The sequence below is a fragment of the Ictidomys tridecemlineatus genome, chromosome 7 (genome assembly GCF_052094955.1).
Source record: "Ictidomys tridecemlineatus isolate mIctTri1 chromosome 7, mIctTri1.hap1, whole genome shotgun sequence".
Taxonomy (NCBI): domain Eukaryota; kingdom Metazoa; phylum Chordata; class Mammalia; order Rodentia; family Sciuridae; genus Ictidomys; species Ictidomys tridecemlineatus.
Window position 1 is genome coordinate 21,417,307 of NC_135483.1, and position 18,281 is coordinate 21,435,587.

General features: G+C 39.6%; 1 long non-coding RNA gene across 1 annotated transcript; it reads right to left on the reverse strand.

Annotated features, from left to right (window-relative positions):
• Window positions 1-1,409: 1,409 nt before the first annotated feature.
• LOC120892919 (uncharacterized) lies at window positions 1,410-3,990 on the reverse strand. Its single transcript, XR_005737739.2, has 3 exons — window positions 3,852-3,990; window positions 3,643-3,725; window positions 1,410-1,883 (listed from the first exon to the last, which is right to left on the reverse strand). It is a non-coding gene; the product is annotated as an uncharacterized LOC120892919 (long non-coding RNA).
• Between the last annotated feature and the right edge of the window lie 14,291 nt (window positions 3,991-18,281).

Below are 18,281 nucleotides of genomic sequence, written 5' to 3' on the forward strand. Positions count from 1 at the left end.
GTGATCCAACGCCCCTGAATTCAATCCCTGATATCAACACCCCCCCCCCCATCACTACCACTACCAAAAAAAATAATAAGTATTACAATATACTGTGATTAAATTATTTAGAGGTTAAGAATTGTTTATTTCTGGAATTTTTCATTTAATATTTTTTGGTGGTGCTGGAGATTTAACCCAAGACCTTGTGCATGCAAGGCAAGCACTCTACCAACTGAGCTATGTCCCCAGCCCTCATTTACTATTTTTGAAACACGATTGACCTTGGATATCTAAAACTGTACAAAGTGAAATTTCAAATGGGGGGGGGCGGCTGTGATGTTTTAAAGAATTGGTCCTTTTTTATTATTTCTTACATAACAATAGTGGAGTGCATTACGTTCATAATTTTTTTTGCATCACAATTCTTTAAACACCTTTATACTACAATTTATCAAATCTCTGTTTGTATAAAAGGTATGTTGACACCAAATTCCCATCTTCATACATGAATTTTATATAATGATGACCATCTCCTTCCACTATCCTTAAAGAATAGGTCTTCATACAAGGGTGCTAACAATTTAGGATATTAGGACTAACATGAAGGGAGTAAGTTGGGGCTTGAGTGTAGACAGAGGAGGGGTGCTGAACAATGGGTTTGGAGTTTTTCCTTTGTAGGGACTAAGGAAGGCTGGTGCCAGCAACCTTAGAGGTAAAGAGCTTTCCCTATACTGTACAGAATCTGAAAGTTTGGCGATAGGACAGAGGGGTAGGAAATATAGCTAAGGGCTGGTAAAGCTGGGAGGTTCTTCTAAATCACAGCAAGCAGTCTGGACTTTATTCTGAGTGAAACTGCAAGCCATTGAAGAGTCCCAAGAAGGAAGGAATAATTACCCACAATATTCAATTTAGAAGACTTACTCTGGCTGCTAAACAGAGAATGGATAGTGGCTGTACTGTTTCCCTCCTTCCTCCAAAAGAGGGCCGATGTTGACCACCATGATCTGAATCAGAGAAGTGGCACTGTGGGTAACCACGAATAAACACTTAGTCAATCTAGAGGACTCGATGTTGACTCCATTGGGAGCATGAGGAAAGGAAAAAAATCAAGGATGTATGTATGTATATGTATATATATATTTTTTTTAAGAAAAGCACATTCTTATATTGAATTCATCCTTAATTCTTTCCTATTATTGTCCTCTCAGTAGATGTACTTTGTCTATATATGTAAATTTATAAATAAAATAATACATATCTATTTTGTATCAGGGATTGAACTCAGGAGTGCATAATCACTGAGCCACATCTACAGCCCTTTTTTATATTTTATTTAGAGACAGGGTCTCACAGAGTTGCTTAGGGCCTTGCTAAGTTGCTGAGGCTGGCTTTGAACTTGAGATCTTCCTGCCTTAGCCCCCCCCCCACTTCACTGGGAATTACTGGGTTTTACACCCCCCTCTCCTAGCTGTACTTTGTATTTTCACTTTTTGACAATTCAGTAGGGCATGGTGTAACTAAAGTGGGAAATAATTCTTTTTTATTTAAATAGCATTTTAAAATTATCTTCTACATTTTTTTCTTTTTCTGTATTAGAGTTCTCTAGAGGAACAGAATCAACAGGAAGTATAATTATAAAAAGGGGACTTATTAGCTTGGCTTACAGGATCAGAAGCTGGGTAGTCCATAGTGGCTGTCTTCAGGCTGGAGAGCTGGAAGAACCATAAGCTGCACAATCCAAGAGGCTGAAGCCCCAGAACAAGAGAGATCAGGATTGCTACCCTAGTGTGAGAATAAAGGCTTCTGGAAACTCCCTGGAGAATCACTGACAGTCTGCTTTGGAAGAGTGAAGAAGCAAGAGAGTTCGATATCCTCAGATGATCAGAACAGCAATTAAGAACCTATTGGAGAAGAATCTAGCTTGCATCTGTTGCTGATTTCTTGTTATTCCAACCTTTATTCCATCCAAGCCATAATCCTATCGGACAGTGCTGCCCACGCTTAGGGAAAGTCTCCAATTCAGTTGGCTATCCCACGTGCCAATCATTCCTAGACACACCCACATGGATACACCTATAAGCCTCTTAATCATTCGCATCTCTTAATCCAATCAAGTTGACAATTCAGATTGACCATTACACTGTTTTTATTTTATTCATTATTTTTAGTTACACATGACAGTAGAAGTCATTTTGATGTAATTATGCAAGCATGAAATATCTGTAATTAGGATCTAATATTCTAATTAGGATCTCATTCTTATGGCTCTACATAATAGTGGGATTCATGATGATGTATTAATATATGTACATAGGAAAATTATTTTGGATCATTCCACTTTCTTTTATTTCCCTATACCCCCTCACTTCCCTTCATTCCCCTTTGTCTAATCTACTGAATATCTACTCTTCATGCCCTCCCTGCTTTATTGTGGGTTAGCTTTCATATATCAGTGAAAACATTCAACCTTTGGCTTTTGGGAACTGTCTTATTTCACTTAGCATGATAGTCTCAGGATCCTTCCACTTACTTGCAGATGTCATAAAGTCATTCTTTATGGCCGAGTAATATTCCACTGGATGCACGTATTTCTGCCTTGCATAAGTAGGTGAAGTTTATGCTATTTACCAAGATAGGGTGCACTGAAGAAAAAACAAGATTCAGTGCCTTGTTTTATTTTCCTATTGCTGCTGTACCAAATTGCCTCAAATGCAGGTGCTTAAAATAACAAATTATGTTAGAGAGGTCTGAAATGAGTCTCACTGAGCTAAATTCAAGGTGTTGACAGGACTGTGTTCTTTTCTGGAGGCTAACAGGAGGAATCTTATTTTCTTATCTTTTCTAGTTTCTAGACTTCTGGCTTCATCACCAACTTAAAAAACAGTTTCCACCATCTTCAGGGCCAGTATTCTCACACTGCCGTCTCTCTGGTCTTGAGTCCTCTGCCTTCCTCCTCCCCATTCAAGGTCCTTTATGATCCCACTGTGCTCATTCAGGTAATCCTCTTTATATCATCTATTCTGCAATTTCCGTTCCATCTGCTTCCTTAATTTTCCCTTGCCCTGTAAAAATAACATACTCACGGATTCTGGGGATTAGGATGTAGACATCTTTGGGAGGTAGCTATTCTGCCTACCAGAGGCCTCCAAACTGTCCCTGAATTCAGACTCATGTAACCAACATGAGTTGGATGACTAATTGGCATCCCAAACTTAACATGCCCCAAGTCAGACTCATGAGCCCCCCTCCCCTTCTTCTACTACCCCTTTACCCAGCTCCCTAACTGGCACCACTGTATGCTTAGTTGCTCATATGGCATCTCCTCTCCCACCCCAATTCCAAGACATTGGAAATACAGTGGACTGTAAATTTCAAACATATCCTACATGTAATCACTTCTTAATACTTCACCTCTTCTACTCTAGTCCAAGCTGTCTGCTCTTGTTTGAATTGTTGGAAAACAATAAGGAAAAAAAAAAAGTAAATAAAATGTGTCCTAACAAGACTCTCTTTTTGCCACTTTTGGCCCATTCACCTCACTCTCTTTACAATACCCACAGGGAACTTTTCCAGAATGTAAGTTGGCTGTCTTGGTCAGCTTTATGTTGTCCTAGCAAAAATTCTAGTAGATTTTATAAAGAAAATAAATGTATTCCTTACAGTTCCGGAGGCTGAGAAGTTCATGACCAAGGGGCCCCATCTTGCAAGCGTCGTTCTGCTGACGGGGCTCTCTGCAGCGTGGCCTAAAGTATCACAAGGAAAGGCAGAACAAGTGTGTCAGAGAGAGGTCACTTTGATAACAAAGCCAATCCCTCAATAACCCAGAAATCCATGAATCCATTCAAGACAGCAGAGCCCCAAAGACCCACCCATTGCTTAAAGGTTCCAACTAGTTCTACTTCTGAATACCCAACAACAAAGTTTCGAGGTGAGTTTTGTGGAGATTCATCTGCTGAAATGTTTTCCAGTGTTGCCTGTCCTGAGTCTGTCTGGTGTGCTGGATCCATCCCAGTTCCCATGACTTTTCCTTCCCTCCCTCCAGCCATATTGACCTCATTGATCTTTCTTGTACACACCAATTTCCTCTCTTTTTGAGGTCATTCTTTGGCCTGGGGAGCTCTTCCGTCAGCTGCATTTCCATGTCTCTGCTGAGAATGGTTTTGCCTCGCTACCATACTTAAAATAGCCTACATTCGTTTTCTGTTGCTGCTGGAACAAGTTTTCAGAATTCATTGGCTTATAGCAACAGAAATGTATTAGTTTCTATGGGTAGAGGTTTATGATAGGTCCTTACTAGGCCAACACCAGGGTATGCTGCTTCCTGGAGGCTGTATGGGAAAATCTTCTTTCTACTTATTTGTGTCATTGGAAGAAAGTTCCTTATGATCTAAGACAACCCCATTTTCTCAATGGTTGTTAGTTGAGGACCACTGCTAGCTTCTATGAGATGCCACATTTTGGGCATCTGGCCCCTTCCTCTATATTCTAAGACGGTCGTGGTGGTTGAGTTTCCCTCATACCTTTTGTGCCTCTTTTTCAATTGTCTGTGTCACATATTTTTGATTTTCCGCATTTAAGAGCCCAGGCCATCATATGGGGTTCAGCTACATTATCCTGAACAATCTCTGCATCTCAGGGTCCTTAACCTTAATCACATCTGCAAAATCCCCTTTCCATGCAATACAACATATTCACAGCTTCCAGGGATTAGCATTTAATATCTTTGTGGGGCCATTTTTCTACGTGCCACGTAGCCCTCTCCATCTTTCTGTCTACTTACCCTGTTTTATTTTACATTTTGTAGCATAAATCACAAATTGATGCTGTTTGTTTTACTGTTTGTCTCCTCAAATTGACTGCAAATTTCATGATGTAAGAGATTTTCCCATTAGGTTACATCAGTAGATCTTTAGCAGGGCCTGAGACCTAATAAATGCTCAATAAATAGTTGGTGAAACCATGAGTTCACTCTGGGGGGTCTTCTGTTTGAAATGTTTGCAAGATAAGCAAACAGAACTATCCAGTAAGGAATTGAGTTATGTACATGGCACCTGGCGGGTTATTTTTCTTTTGTTGGGGGGTGGGTGGGAAGAGTGGGGTTAATAATAAGCTCCAAAACTGTGGAGTCAGACCATTCTCCAACTAAAATCCAAAACTGGTACCTGCCCTGCACTGGACAAATCGCATCAACCTTTATGTTAAACATAGGATAGGAATAACAATGGTATTGTTTGGTTTGCTGATAGAATTGCAATGCTATGAATAAAGTGCTCATAGTTTCTAGAATATGGTAGGTATTCAATAAACTTGTTCTGTGCTTCCTTTCACCATGTGTAACAGTGGGAAGTATGGGTAAGGTGAAAAGTGAGGAAGAAGTTGTCACAGGACAGAGTCAATAAGACCACTAAGAGGAAGAGGAGACAGAAGCAGCAACAACAACAAAAATTGAGATGAATCAGAGAAGTCAGAGAAAACTCAGCACAGTATTGCTCAATTAAAGTCACAGGAAGAATAAACTGTTTCTGGAAGCTGTTTCAGACACCGCTGAGAGGTTAAGAAAAATACTCACCCAAAGGAGATGTTTCTTAATTTATAGAAGGGTTTTCTGCATAATATTCTTTCCCAAAGTCCATAGTTAGTGAAGGAATGAAACCAAAACCGCAATTTATAAGCTTATTTCTTACCTACCGGTAATGCCTGGGTTTTATCAGGGCACCCAGTGTGAAGGCTGGACCAGCCTTCCTGGCCTTGACAAGACCATTTCATTAAGTTCCGGCCATTCAGCTATAAGTATGAGTGATATATGACACTACTGGCAGTTGTCCTAACAGTACCTTCTTCCTACTACCCGGGACACAGATACCATGGCTGCCACTCAAATAAGCGCTTATTTGTGGGATTTCTGCCACCTGCAACTAAGTCTAATACTAACTGCTGAAGTGCTTTTAAGCTCTACGTGGTTCAATCTAATACCAAAGTTGTTTCTCTCAATACAATGATTCACTCCCTTTTCTTTAAATGACCCAAAAGACAAATTGTAATTTCTCTAAATGGGTCTTTTACCCAGAGGCATGCCCCTGGATCTTGTGTAATTGCAGGATTGGTGCTTCATGTAAAGTATGGTCCTTTGCATTTTCCAGCACCCGGAGTCATGTGGACAGTTCTGGGTTGGTTTTGTGGCGTCAGGACACTGTGGTGGTGAAATCAAAATGCTACAGACTGAAGTTGTTAGCGTGAACCTAAGAATTAATATTTAAGAATACACTGTTGGCAAGCAGCAGGTTGGTGAGATATGAAAGAGAGAAATATAGAATAAAGCAAGGTGTAATGGGTCAAAATGGAGGAATTCTCCCCACAAATCATCACATTGGGTTCCAGACTTGGCTTTGTCATTAAATAGCCTGGCGTTCAGGACTAGTTTATATCCCGGGTGTTTCACTCCAAGACTCTTGTACTTTTCATGGGATTAAACATGCCATGAAAGAGCTTCACATTAATCTGGGTCCATTTGGAAAGATTGCTGCCCAAGACCTAATAAGTAAAAGGAATGTGGTTGAGCATCATTGCTGTGACCTTGGCCTCCAGTAGCACCAGTTCGTGCACAATTTATTCGTGACTAATAGCCTATATTTTTCAATTCAGCCACTCATAGTCAAGAATATTCCCTCTGGACGAGAATTATTGAATTTAAACAAACACTTATTGGCCACCTATAATTGGTCAAACTAACAAGCATTTAGGTTGATTTAGACTATTGCCTAGACCTAATTAGCATTCCAATTTAACAAACTGTGCTAACTGGTCCCTGAAGGTTCATTAGTGAAGGTTTCCTTTGCATCACAAATGCTCACTTAGAATCCCATACTTAAGAAATGCATGAATTAAATCACAACTTCACATTCAAAAGTGGTTCCTCCTCCAAGTTTAAAGAATTTGTAAACCTTGCTCAACTTTTGGATGATTTAAGTGCTTAATATTTCCTTTCCATTAGTGTCACAGTTATTGCCAGCCCAAATCCAGTGTTTAGAAACACTTTGCTGGGATCAAAGGACATTTAGAAACACCATTATTGAGGGTATGAGGCTGTAATTTAAGACACAGGGTTTGATATTAAAGGAGTTAAGTTATATATAAATTTGCCCATTGTCTGTGGTTGATTATTTAATAACTATATATCCCAGCATATGGGGAGCAGTTTCTTTGTTATGATAAAAGGAAATATCCCACTTCTCTTTTTAAGGTTTTATGGGCATCAAACTAACTAGTAAAAAGTTATTAAGGTCATTGTGATTGCTGACATTTCAAAAATAAATAATAAATGAAGTACAATAAAGCAAATAATCCACCTGCTAGAGTTTCTAGTCTTGTTCTCTGCTATAAGTTCTCTTGAGGTTTTGTGCTTTCATACTTTTTCAGAGTACTACATGGGAATGTGTCCTGAATTATTGTTAATGACCTACAGAGTAGTCTTCGGATTTCATAATGCATTAGAATGATTGGATACTAGGTCAGAAATACCTATATTGCCTACACTCCCACTGGCTCGAACCACACAAAATGTGCTGTTTCATTATATTATGTCTGCACCTAGAAAATAAAAAGGAAGCTCTTTGAAAAAAAAAAAAAGTGTGATTGCTTCAGAGGGTAATTATTTTACCATTGATTTTGTTGAGATAGATGATGATGTTAGGTGAAAAATAGCTGTATCATAAAATATTTGTGCACATTCTAAAAGCTAGAAATAAAGGTACAATAAGTCACGAGATTCCTCTTAGGAAGATCTCAGAGAGAGGCTGAGATTTGGGCAGACTTCTGAAAGAAGGGTACCAAGTAATGGTGAGGAGGAATATCCTGTGTATTGGCAAAGGAGGAAACAGGAAAGTCAAGGGTGAGGAATCACATATGCTCAGGATGGAGATAATGTTGGGAGAAAATACTAAGTTGTCCCATGTTAAGTGTTCAGAAAGGAGCAGACGTGACAGATGGCTCCTGACTTTGGTTATCTTTCACAAGTTCAGAGAGGTGATAAGACAGTTGGGTCCCCTCTTTGGGAAGGCCCTCTGGACAGAGGAATGCCTTCTCCTCCCTCCTTTGTGGTCTTTGTGGTCCCTTCTCCTCTGTGGAATTGTGCCTGAGTCTGTCAGTCAATTCAAGAAGACAAAGCCACGCCAAATCCTGTAATCCAACTTTATTAATCCTATGACTGATTCTACCTTCACCCCTTTGACCTGTTCCTGTTTCTCACTACATTTGATCTAAGACGTTAAGAGAAAAAGCAATCCTGTCATAATACCCCAGTAGACCTCCAGGAGCCGAATCCGATGCAATCACACAAGAGTCTTTATTGCAAGCTCGACCCTGGACTCACAGTTTCCAACGCAGCAGTCCTGAGCTGTGAACCCGGGTCCTTTGTTCGGTGAGATTTTATAAGTTTGGGAGGGGTACTCTATGCGGCACAACATCACACAGCCAATCATTTCACACCATGGGAAAATCAAACAACAACTCTTAACAGTGTTCACTGGCGGGAACAAGTTGGGTAGGGGTGATTGGTCAGTACAGAGGGAGATTCCTTTGAACTGATTGGTTTAATCCGTGAGGCGTGTACGTGCTAAACTACATGGTATCCTAACATGTTATCAACCATAGAGACTACTGGGGGGTCATCTGGCATCCCAGGTATTTTCCCTGTCTCATGCTGATTGGCGGTTGCTAGGGGGTTACTATGGGTCCTCACCTAGCCTGAGTCAGGGACACCTGGCGCTGCAGATCTCTCCCATTATTAACAGAAAAACAACTCACTCCTATTTGCCTAGGAGTGTTCTGTGGGTTTTTCCAAGGACAAGGGTCATGCCCCCTCTCTCTGGACAGGCCTTGAGGTAGAAGCTGGGTTTTCAAAAATGGAGTCACATCAGTTTCTCACTATAACCTTTAAATCTCAATGCATGGTCTAATGGAAAAAGAGATGTCAAATACTTGTCCTCCTGAAATTCCATGCTATCATGTTAATCCCTGCTATTTCTTTCATAAGATTCTAATTATCTCCATTAAAAGTCTCAGCTTTGCTGACTTTCAAGGTCTCCCATTATTTTCCTGCCCTACACCAGAGCGGCCTTCATTCCCGCTGTGTCAAGCAGGTCAACCATGGCACTTGTGTCTTAGCTTCCATCTCAGACATCTCTCCTGTACCATTTCTGGGCTATTTGACTCCTGGTCACAGCTAATTGGATTAGGAATGGCCCTGGGATCCAAAGGCTACGAATCTGTAGGCTGGCTAGGGATGTGAAACATGGTCTGGTGCAAGATGCTCTGCCCAAAGGAGGATGAAGGGAATAGCTGGGCCAATGAGATTGTCTTTCATAGGACTTTTGTGAAATAAAAAATGAATTAGAGAAAGGGGAAAGGAACCAGGGAGAAATGAACCTAAAGAGAAGCAGAGAGAAGCAGGCTGGTCGTTTTAGGCAGATGCTCTTGAGGAACTTGTAGCCTCTTGTACTGCATATTTAATTTATTTGACCTCAGAGTTGTCTTTTCCACCAGTTGGTCACAACATTGTCCTTAACATCTGGAATTCTGAACATGGTCTGGGGATCTTGCATGCTCAGCCCTTGGTCTACCTTTTTCCAGCCTTGTCCCTCTTTCACCTAAGCACTATGCATTGTCACATTGTCCTTGAACCTTTTCAAAGGTACCAAGTTCTTCCTTCCTATGGTTGTCACATGTTCCTCTTTCTGTATAGGTGGCTCTACCCTATTCCAATCCCCCTCACCCTACTCTTTACTTGGCTGGCTGCCTTTCATTTAAGTCCAAGGTGAAATGTCACTTCCCTGGATCCTCCCAACTGAAATATAATCCCTCTCATTCTTTGTGGTCTATGTTCATTGTTTTACAGCACCAATTATATTTTATAAGGTTTTATTTGCATATTTCTTTATTCAACGATTGCTCCTTCCCTTAGTTTGGGAGTAGCATATGGGATAAGGATTATGTGCATATTTGTTCACCACTGTATTCTGAGCATTTAGCTCAGAATGGATAGTGGATTTTTAATGTTTGTCGAATGAATGAATGGGTGAATTAAAATAAATTATTTTCCCACTTCTGTCATTCCTTGCTACCTGAGTGTAGTTTCAAACATTTTCACTCATTTCTTTACCTCAGTATTGCTTTCTCTGATCCTTTAATTGCATTTGTAGTTTAACTACTCCATGGACATTTTGGCACTTATTATGGTGCTATTATTTCCTTAATCATTTTACCTGTGCTCAGTTAATTTTTATATTGATAAAGACAGTGACAGTAACCTTAGCCTTGTACCCAGTCCTTCCCCAGAGCACCCAGCCCAGTGCCAGACCTGCCATGAAAATCAAAAGTCCCTTTTGTTGACTGAGTCAAAACCTTGAGGCTCAGGATGCCATGAAGTCCTAGAGATTTACTTTTATTAACACAATAGGAAAAAATATTTGGTTGGAAGGAACCATGGTTTCTATTATTGTCCTAAAAATTGAGAATGCAAGGTTCACATGTGCAGAGCTCTGTAGCAAGCACTGAGCTTTAAGGTCCATTTTTAAACATAGTTCTGATGTGTTTTTCAATTAAAACTTCAACAGACAACTAGGACATACTTTGCATTTAGAATATTAATAACAGTTTTTTTACCTTTGCATGAAAGAAATCGTAAGTGGTGAGTAAGCCTTGTGTATGCATTCAAAAATTAGACTTTAAGATTTATTAACTTAAATTTCCAAACTCGAAATGATTGTCTATCTCTACTTTTTTGACCTATTCTACCCTATTTTTTTCATTTTATTGCTTCAACTTTATCCTTCTTGATCTCAAGATTATAGATAGGTAAACAATCTATATTGTTGCTTAAGGAAGGATAGGAAAAGGAAAGGGAGTGGAATGAATTCAAAATAACTTTCCTATGTACTTATATGAGTACACCATAGTGAATCATACCATAATGTACATCCATGTAAATGGGGTCCTAAGTAGAACAAGATATATCCCATGCTTGTACAATTATATCAAAATGAATTTTACTGTCATGTATGATTAAAAAGAAGTGATAAAGATCTTTTTAAAATAGCATTAATTATCTTAATACTTTACTTCCTATTAAAGGAGTTTCTATATAATAAAACTTCACTTACATAAAATGTACAATTTAAGGAGTTTTGACATTTTGACACATTTTACACCCAAAAACCATGACCACAATTAAGATGTACATTTCTATCACTACCAAAACTTTCTACGTGCCCTTTGCACTTCATCCTTCACTGAATTTCTTACCCCAGGCAACCACTGTTCTATTTCTGTCATTATAGGCCCATTTGAATTTTCTAGGTTTCTATAAAAATGGAAACATACAGAAGGCCCTGTTTTTGAGCCTGGACTCTTTTGTTTGATATTAATTTTAAGAGTGAACTTCATGTTGATGCATGTATTAACTAGTAGGTAAAAACTTTTTGCCTGTTGGGTACAATTTTATTATATGATTACACTGTATTTTGTTTATTCACTACGAATGCATAATTGGGTTATTTCCACCTTGGGGTTGTTACAAATGAAGCTTCTGTGAACATTTGTGTATAAGTCTTAATGTGAACATGTAAGTCTGCCAAACTGTTTTTCTAAAGTTATGGTACCTTTGTATATCACCATCAGCCATTTAGTAGGGCACATAACCATGTTTGATACTATCAGTGTCTTTTAATTTTAGCTATTCTAAAATGTACCTGATGGTGTCTTATTGTTTTAATTTTTTCTCTTTGTGACAAAAGATGATGAATATTTTTTTCATGTTCTTATTACCCATTCATATCTCTTTGCCATTAAAAATCTACTAAATCATTTAAATTTTTAAATTGGCAGGTTGTAAGGATTCTCTATATATTCTGGTTTTAAGTCTTTTCTGCCTGATATAACTTTTAAATACTAAATTTAGTTTCTTGAAGTAAAACTGTCATTTGTAGTGCATCATCTGTTTTGGTTCTTTGTATTATGAATTATTTTGGATTCTGTCATGAGCATTCTGAAATTTTAATTTTTATTGTATAGAACTCGGAATAGAATGGTATAGAATTTTATTCTTCTGAGAAATTTTGTTAATGTTTTCTCTCCCCTCATCTTCTCTCTTCTTCCCTCCTCTTCCCTTTCCTTCTCCCCTCTCTTTCCCTTTCTCCAACGAACCCGGTGTGACACGTAGTATAACTGCCTGGTGGCTCTCTGAGGTAAGCTGTTGAAGTCTTAGTTCATTTCTCCCAGGCCTTGTTGGGTTGTTTTAAAAATGTCTTCTACATGTTTAGTTAAGAGGTCGACCTGAACCACTTTTGGTTTTCCCATATAGAAGTCGATTTGCTTCTGTTTCTCTGCCCTCTGGGACTCTGTCCTCCTTGTGGCTTCATTCCTGGGTTCCTCCAGCCAGGAAGGTGGGGCTTCTCTTACAGCTTCAGCTTTCCATACTGCAGTGAAACTCTGCCACCGCAGCCTGATTTGGGGTCAAAGCCACAGAGAAACACAAGACTCGCCCTGTTCTTACTGCTGCACCCAGTTTCCTCTTCCCTCCATAATCTGCTGCTGGTTTTTTTTTTCCCTTCTTCTTTTCAAAATTCTCAAGTTTGAATTAACCCATGGTCTCTAGCTGTTGTGAATGAGAGGATTGTTCTATAAAGGAATGTACTCCATCACCCTAGAAGTGGAACTCACCGTTATAAACTATTGTCTCTTTTTCCCTCTCTTAAGTCTCTTTAGAGTCAGAGCAGGGGTTTGGAGATCAGGTCACATTTTCCTTCCTATTTCTTCATGACTACATGGACCCAAGACAAATGAACAGAGACTGAGGAGACAAACAAATGTGGGAAGCCCGGAGATGTGGATGGAGAAGAGAATCAAAGCGTCAGAGTTTTCTGAAGCATTGCCATATAATTGTGAGTCTTAAGTGGGTTTCCAATAAGTGGTTGTAGCTAGCCCTCACTGCTTGTTTGTAACGCCTGCCATTACTGGGAGTCTTCTGTGTGCCAGGTTTTGATGCTTTACATGCCTTGTCTTTAATCTACACATCTACAAGGACTAAAGTTGGTTTTTTTTTTTTTTTTTTTTTTTTTTTTTTTTTTTTTTTAGTTCTCTTTTGTTTCTTAGGGACTAGGTCTTGGAAAAGTTAAACGCATTTTGCAATGTTGTATAGTTTGTGAGTAGTGGAGCTTGGGGCACAACCTGTTCTTTTGGTCACGGAAGCCCTGCCCTTTCCCCTTCATCACCTCACCTCTCAGGTTGCAGTTCTGCATGAGTCCCTCCATAATATTCAGATATGGCATTGTTTACTTTTATTGACTAGTGAGTGCTCGAGTTCTCCCGAGGGGGTAATCATCTATGCAACACATTTCCAAATCGCACAGACACTGGGAACCACTGAAGATTTTTTTTTTATGTATTACAAAACAGAGCCCTGTCTCATTACTCTAGATAATTGTCGTCTCTTATCAAAAGGTATGCTTCAGGTATTTGCTTATACGAGCCTTCAATAAATGCTTGTTAAAATGAATTGAGCCTTTGGGAAAGTGCTCAATGAGATCAAGTGAATCATGGAAAAACCTCATGACCATTCAAAATCATATAGTACTGGGGAGATCTCTTTTTGTCTTCAATTACACCTTAACACATACATTGTAACAACTTGAAACTCATTAACAGCTTGTTCTCTGTCTCATATGATGGATGGTGTCCTTTCCTGTACAAGGTTTTCTTTCTTGCTCTCTTTAACAAAAGAAGACAGACATGAGGACTGATGGATAAACACACCAAGATCAGAGCCGCTGTACACATAGTTAAGAAGACCTACCTCTTTAGAGTTAATGCTTTGGTTTGGTTTGGTTTGGCTTATTCATGATAGAAAATGCTATGAATATTATTAACATAATATTATAGTTTTGTTTGTTTCAGGGAACTTGATTATTCACAAAACAGCTGACTCATTCACTCCTTCTTTCCTTATTTCTTTGACTCATTTAATGTTCATTTACCAAACATTTATTTAGCACCTAATATAGGGCAAGCACTGCTCTAGCCCATGGGGCAGTGAAGAAAGCAAAGAAAAACTACGGTTTCCATGAGTGAAAGCAACAGACTATCAACTATTGAAGTGGCACCCCCTTTCTCCACTGAAAAGTCTTAACTGGGCCTCTCCAGAAATCTTCACTATGGCTGATTTTAGGACTTTCAGCGAAAGAGTCTCTGCAAAAGGGTCCAATGTAGAGAAACTTCCTATTTTCATGTCACCCTGTTTATTTGGCCACTGGCCAAGAAGATACCAGCAGTCCAGGTGCTGGACACCCCCTTACTAGTTTTTCACAAACATATCCAGTATAGTACTTTGAAGAAATGTGCAGACAAGGCCTCTGGCCTTGAGCTGGGCTTCACAGAGATGTCTACATTTTTAAGATAAGTTACAAATGGGCTCCATGGTAACAGCTGGCAGGGGGAGGAAAGAAAGGGGAGAAGAAGCTCTCCCCTTCTCAAGTGATGTCCTTGAAGAGTTAACATGCCCAGAACAGTGAAAGAAAAGGTTGCTTTTATGTGAACTTCTGAAGACTGTGAACTTCTGAGGCCCTCCCCTTACACGCTGCGTATAAAACTCTGAAATTCCCTGAACTTGAGGTGCAGGGGATTAATTGATCACAGCAAAAGCTGTGCCCTTTGAACCTGGCTAAAGCCAAATAAAACTGTTTCCTGCTATCTTTTGTGCCTTGCCTCGTTTGTACCTACAACACTATTAAATAAATAAATAAAATAATAATAAAATATTTACTATGACAGTGGTAATAAGGGGCACTGAGAAAAATAAATCAGAGAGAGGGGATAGATTAGGTGGTAGGTAGTCAGAAGAGGCTTTATAATGCAAGTAATCTTTGGACAAAGAGTTAAAGGACATGAGGAATCAAGCTCTTGGATGTTTGAGTAGAACCATTCTGGGCTGCTCGAAGGTCACTAACAGCTTGGTGTATATCTTGCATCCTTCCAGTCGTGGGAATGACCAGATAATTCAGAGGCCCTGAGTAGGGAGCAGCCTGGCATGTTTAGGACTCAGCAAGTAGGCGAGTGGGGGTAGCACCCTGCAGGGAAGGGGGTGAGAGGGCAGCTAGCGTGAGGTACCACATGATGGCAAGCATTGATTCTGAGTAAGACCCGGGGGTGGTATGAGCAGAGGGAAGTGGTCTGATTTTATTTTAGCAGGATGGCTCTGAATAGAACAGAAATTGGGAGATCGAGAACAGAAGAAAGAAGCAATGGAGGCTATTGAAATAGTTGGGAGGAGAGATCTTGGAGTTCTGTACCAGGCAGAGGGAGGGGACAGGGAAGTACTCATGCTCTGGGTTTATCTGGAAGGGAGAGGCAAAAGGAATTGTTGAATGGAACATGAGAGAATAAGAGAAGTCAAGAATGAATTCAAAACTATGACCTGCACAAAAAGAAGAATGTAAGTTGCCATTAACTGAGATAGGGGACTATTTTGGGGATCAAAGTGCAGAAATATAGTCTTTACATGTCCTTCAGACACCCAAGTAGAGGTATCAAGTGGGCAGCTGTTATGGTTTGGATTTGAGTTGTCCCCCAAAAACTCACGTGTGGGACAATGCAAGAAGGTTCAGAGGAAAAATTAGTGAATTAATCACTGATATCAGTGAATTAATCCCCTGATAGGATTAACTGGGAGATAACTGAAGATGAAAAGGGTATGGCTGGAGAAGGTGGGCATTAGAGGCATGCCTTTGGGGTATATATTTTGTATCTGGTGGGTGAAGTCTCTGCTTTCTGATCATTATTTGAGCAGCTTCCCTCTGCCACACTCTTGCACACGATGTTCTTTCTCATCTCGAGCCCCAAGGAATGGAGCCGGACTTCTAAGGACTAAGACGTCTGAAACAGTGAGCCCTCAATAACTTTTTTCTCCTTTATAATTGTTCCAGTTGGGTTTTTTGAGTCACAGCAGCAAAAAAGCTGGCTAAAACAGCAGCTAAATACAAGAACCCAGAGTTTAGGGGTAAAGTCCAGGCTAGCAAGAGAACGTGGGTGTTATCACAAGTGTGGTTAGGAGTACCACTGATTGCTGGAGTGCTTGAAAATTAAGAGAACCCAAGGGAGAGGAACAATAGGCACAACAGACTGACATTAGAGTGACCTGGAACCCCAATTGAGAAAGTATTTCAAGGATGTGGCAATCAACATGTCGGACGCTGCCAACAGGCCAAATAAGGCAAGGGACTACATGTGAGGCCATTGGCGGTCATGGTCATTGGAATCAGTGTAATTAGAGTGAAAAAGCCAAAAGATGGGCTGCAAAATGTTTTAGAACTAATTGGAAGAAAGAAACAGCAGACATGGAGTATGGAGAAAGCTTTTCAGTAATGTCTTTAAAAAGGAGGCAGAGGAACAAAGAGGCGCTAGAGCGGAAACCACAACACATTTGCTCCTCAGATTGATCCGACACAGAGGGTAAAGTGGCAATGCAGGAAAGAGGGGAGAAGGACCGAGGAAAGGAAGGAGAATGAATGGAGTGCGGTGCACACAAGATGGGGGGCTGGCCTCAGGGAGGCGTCCCAGGAGGCAAGACAGAACAAATGGGCAGAGACTCGGTGCATTCGGGGTTTTCCTTCCACTTGCCAAAACTTTTGGTTGGTAAAAGGAAGATTCAACAACTCAAAATTAATTTGACACATAACATAAGACATAATAAATATTTTAAATTTTACTGGGAAATATCAAACCTGGAAGGGATCAGTTCTTTGATTTTTCAAAGTGAGGAAACTGATGCCAAGAACTTAACAGCTAGTTATCTGGAGAATCGAGGGTGGGATCAATTGTGATGATGTCCATCTCCTATCCTATGCATATCACACTATATTTTACTACTAGGTCTTTAAAAAAAGTTAGGTTCCCAATTAGCAAATATCATATTGAAAACGGAATGTCTCTCCGGGCAGGGGTGGGGGATTATATCAATAGAGAGCATATTGTTAAATAAGCTTTTTATTATATTTTCCTAAGTAATAGAAAGCAAGAGTTGCAATCTTTCATATTATATCAGGTAAGCATTATACAACCCGCTGAGGTTTGTATTATTGTAACCCATTTCGCAGAGGAGAAAATTGGTGTTAGTAGTTAAATAACTTGTCCAAAGTGACATAGCCATAGGGGACAGAACAAGATGTCAATTCCAGGTTTCCGGACTCAAATCCGTGCATCTTATTTCTTTTAATAATGGAATATCATTTTATGCTTCTGAGTTATCTAAAAAGTTAATTTTTAACATCATCTGTGAAGGTAGAGAAATAGGTGTCAATTTCAATTGAAATAAATATTGTAATATTTTAGGGAATACATTTCAGTTTTCGGAACAAGGTCACTCTCTCTGAACTCCTTATTTCTGAATGATAAATGAAATGTCCAAACACCAAAGAGAACTGATGTTGGAAGACAAGAGATGAAAATAAAATTTCTGGGATCGTTTCCACTTAAAACTCCGATGAAGTGTGTAAGAGTCACTGATGCTTTGATGTATGAGAATGTTTTTCATTTTTCTTAGACCTTGAGATCACTGGTGAGAAGGAAAGCTGATATTGGAAAGTTGTGATTTAAGAAAAGATCCTGACTTGTATAATGCGCAACCCAATGAGCTAAAATACAAATACTTTTGAGTCCACATTTTCATATTATTTTTGTGCCTGACACCCATGAGCCAAGGAGCTGAAGTTAGTTTTTACAGAATTGCAGAAGCAGAAAGCTATTGGGTATCATTGCTTCCCTTCCTCCAATTTGTCCCTGGGACACATGCTCTTATCCTTGGATCAGTTTATCTCAGTTTATGTGCTGGGTCTCCTTTGAGTCTCTATGTAGAATCTTGGCCATCTTTCGAAAAGTCGGTCAGTTATCTCCCACAGAGACCCAAACTCACCATCTCAACCATCTTGTAGACAGGATTGATAGGATTGCCTCTCAACTATTTTGTTGTTCTGGGTTTCTAGCAGTTTTTCCACTAATACAAAACCATTTCTTTTTTTTTAATAAAAGGAAATACAAAGTTAAAAGTTTGCATGATAAATTTAAAAGTAATGACACTAGTCACTTTATTCTCCCAATAACCTAATGCAGGTGCTATTTTCATCCTACCTACTATACAGATGAGTAAGCTGAGGTTTCGAGAGGTTCAGTAACTTGCCCAGGGCCCTATGGATAGTGAACATTTATTATTTAATACTAAGGATTTTTTCAAGGCAGAAGGATTTAGGGAAAGGCTC